General features: G+C 36.6%; 1 pseudogene; it reads right to left on the bottom strand.

Moving 5' to 3' along the window:
• Positions 1-3,716, bottom strand: LOC113303820 (annotated as a pseudogene).
• Between the last annotated feature and the right edge of the window lie 431 nt (positions 3,717-4,147).

The raw sequence follows: 4,147 nt of genomic DNA, 5'->3' as shown, positions 1-4,147 counted from the left end.
AAAGAGCAAAAGTTAAATTATAACAAAATTACGAAGGAGATGTTTAGTAATTTTGTAGGTTAACCTTCTGATAACAAATAATTTTGGAATGAATTCAAGCAAACAAGCTCATTCTCTATTCCTTGCGACTGCGTTTTTGAAATAACCTGGCTAAAAATATGTAACGTAGTATTAATATGAATCAAGCTCCATTTCGAGACGAATGGGATTCTAGCCATTCTGATGTGTATTCATAAGCAGCAAATGTGACTGCACCAGCTGGAGCAGCTTTGATTACAGAAGGGTTAATACCCTTGTAAAGACCAGCCCACCCTTCAGTTACCAAGATGCACCTTAAACATGCCATTATAAGCATGTTGCTCAACTCGAGCTCCATACTTTGTCCCTATGAAGTCCTACAATCTGCAGCATAAAAGAAGAGGTTTTAGATTACGGTGGTAGAGGTTTTGATGATCTCTCAAGAAGCATCAAAGATACAAACATAGAGCATTAGTTGATTTATCATAGAAACTTTGACAACAACTTCATTACAGGTTTATGTTATGTCTTCGCTACCAATATATATAATCAAAAAAAAAAGGTTCTGTGTTGGCACTGCTCTGTGAGAAAGAAAAAAAAAAGTTCTGAGATATACCTGGAACCTCTTCTTGACCACATCAAGGGGGTGGCAGACAGCTCTGGCACATGTACTAGAAGCTAACCCACACACAAAAAGCTGGAAGCTAGATAGACTTTCAGATGTATGATTTGAACCTCGATCGAGCGACCGTTGCCTGTTCAACCGCTAAAGAGACAAAAAAGTATGATACCATTAACTACAAGTACCACTGGCAGTTTGTATTGCTGTAATGTTCAAATTAGGCAATTTACTATTACATGGTAACTACGCCAGTTGGTAAGCACGGTTCTTACTTTAGAAACAGAAAGCATGCACAAGATGTAGACATCGTACACTACAGTTTCTTCAAAGTGCAAAAAATATAAATAAAATGAACTTACCATTGTCCAGCGCTTAAAGGTGTCTTAAGTGCCAAACTGCACTCCAGCATAAGGAATGATCTCAACCGAAGCTGGTGTTAACCCGGCATATAACCCTCGAAAGCCACGACGTCTTACGATATCAACAAAAGCATATCTCATGGTTGTATATACCTATATAAAGTGAGTGGGGAACAGCGTAAATGCTTTCAACTCTTTTCTCCAGAAAAAATGAATAACTTAACCAATTTCTCTGAAATATGCGCACTATTTTACTTTTCTTTCTTTTTTGCAAGAAACTCCACAAAGGGAGTAAAAAAGAAAAGAAGAAAATTGTCCATAAAAAGGTAAATTTTATGAACTTAAAGTGCATACCTTTGGCTCCCCTTGTGAGGCTAAAATCGTCCGTAATAGATCAAATGGATATGATCCGACAGTTGCTGCACATCCCGCTAATGCTCCACTTACGTAAGATAGGTGCGGACTTAAGTGAACGTGATCCCCTGCATCATTAAAGCATCTGAGTTAGAGCAGCGCAGTAAATAGGGTGTGAAGTTGCAATTACACACGATTATGAACTTCGTCAGTAGTAAGTACAACTGGCTAGACCGCTTGAATATTAGATGATTCAAATACTTTTTCAAAGTTTCATTTAGTCAGTCAGACATGCAAAATATATTCTGATAAGTAACAACGGAACCTATAACCTAGCCGGAGGCAATAATCAAAAGTATTCCAATTCAGCCAATACGACAGATGCATCAGATGCTAAGGCTCTCTACTTGAACTGTAGTGAGCAATACTGAATTCCAACAAAAAGACCAAATAAACTAATCAAATGACGGAGACAAGCAGTATGTTTAGCTTAAAAACCAAAACAACTATATTTATCAGACCCAAAACCTAACTTAGCCGTGATCGTTATTTTACTAAGATCATAATGTTTTCTTCCCTTTTCTTTTACTGCACATATATACCAATATGTATCTGCAATTGCAAATACAGATGATGATTTATTAGCTATGCTCGAAGTAAAAAGATACGATTGGCTCAAAAAACAATTCAAAAGAGTGTGAGTTGTTCCCCAGTATGGGCATACCTGCTTTAGATGAACCCGAGAGAAATGTTTTAATCTTGTGCAACACCGTAAATTGTATAGAAGTATACGGCATGACCATGAGTAGCCCTGGGACATTACCGCGCCAAAAACCCTATCATAAGAATCTTTGATCAGAAACAAGAACATAACAATCATGCATATAAGTTATAACAGTTTCATATTTGCACTACATTAAGTTTTGGGCAAAGTGAAAGAAAAAGAAGCCACTTCTCAAACTGAGTAGGTCTGGGGATTAATAGGTTCTAATCAAAGCTTACATAGATCAGAGTGACTTCAACCTGTTACCGATATATAATTTAAGAATCTAATTTAAGACTGCATTTGCTAAAAGAGAAAACATGAGAAACATGTGGAGTCCTAAAAATGCACCAACCAGCCTATTAACTAATAAACAAGAATTAGCAAGAACAGATATTCAAATAGAAACCAGTAATAACATAGAGTAGTTGGTACCGGTAAACCCTCTTCTCTGAGAATGGCTTTAGTTGCCTGCATCATCCCAGTATATTTTGAGGATTCATGCACCCCTTTACGAAGTAATTCCCATGATGAAGTTGGCTCCAACTGAACCTGTCAAAAGACACCTAAAGGCTCAGAAAAAGGACTCCTTCAACATAGACAACCAGAGAAGCTAGAGAACACAAAAAGATAATCTCAAAATCAACATGTTTTCGCTTCGAATTCATGAAAATTTGCCAAAAATTCAAATGTAACATACTCCTCGTTCATATGCACAGTTAGACCAAAACACCAAATAGTACCAAGTATGCAAAATCAATATGAATAAGTCTCAAATTTGATCAAATTCTGAATGAAAAACAGACCTGAAATCTAATCTTTATAACATCCAATGGCGATGTTACCGTTCTGGATATGCCACCGGAAATAGCACCAGCAGCAGCATCAATTAAAGCCCGGTTAAGTGGTCTCGACTCTTCCATCGCTCAAAAGATATAAACACAGGTACAACGCTAACACCACTGCTCCCAATCACCAAAACCAAATACAAAACCCTTAAATAATCAATTGAAATTCTTCAGAAAATCTGTAAACTGAAATAGGTGAGTTTGATGAGATTTTCATCAGGAACAATCCCCCAAATATATAGAAAGAGTGAAGTGATTATTATTACCTGGAAGAGTAGAATGTAAGAGAAATGGTGGAGCCTCCATTACAAAGAAGTTGGTACTAAACATTTTTCTCAATACAAAGAGCTTTTTTTTTCGGTGTTAGTAAGAAACAAGAAAAAATTTCTCCTTTTGTGATTGTGATGAAGAGGGAGCTGAAGAAAACTTTTGTGATGTTATTAAGAAAGAAGAAAAGAATTCTACTTTTGTGAGCGTAATGAAGAAGAACACTAAAGAAAGAGAGATAATTTACTCAGTCCCGTGAATTCCCGATTCACGAGAAGGGTAACCAATGGGCCCAAATGATTGTTGCTTCACGTGCTAATTGCCATATAGCAATCGAAAAGAACAGAAAAAGGAGGTCGCGAGAGAGCCGCACAACCAAGAAGGGTTTTCTGTTCTGAGAGTACGGCGGTGACGACCATTTGAAGATCTTAAGAACGAGGGACGACGACGAAGACTACATTGGTTTGATCATTTCTCATTTGTTATAATTGTTGATGGGTTTTAAGAAACCCATAATCATGTATTGCTAGATTTTTATGTAACCAGGGTTTATGGTGGAAACTACTTGGGGTGTTAGGCTATTTGATTTTGATAATTGAGCAAAGACCATTATGATTTGAATAAATTGATTTTCTAAGTATTGTTTATTGATTTAATGAAAAAATGAGTTGTTACCCGACCGATTTAGTAGTAATAATCTGTGTGCGTAATTGGATAGTTTTACAAATAGTTTTGGTCTCGTTATTTGATAGTTCATGCTTGGGTTGAATCCTTTGATGGGTTATACTTATAAAAGACAGATAAAATTTGTGAATCAATAATTTAGTTTCGCTAACACAAACTGATGGCGCTTGCTTGGGTTTAGTCTTTTGATGTGCCATGCTTAGGGTGTCCCAGTGATATTTGCGATTCTAAT

The sequence above is a fragment of the Papaver somniferum genome, chromosome 8 (genome assembly GCF_003573695.1).
Source record: "Papaver somniferum cultivar HN1 chromosome 8, ASM357369v1, whole genome shotgun sequence".
Lineage (NCBI taxonomy): Eukaryota > Viridiplantae > Streptophyta > Magnoliopsida > Ranunculales > Papaveraceae > Papaver > Papaver somniferum.
This window is presented reverse-complemented; position numbering and strand designations above follow the sequence as displayed.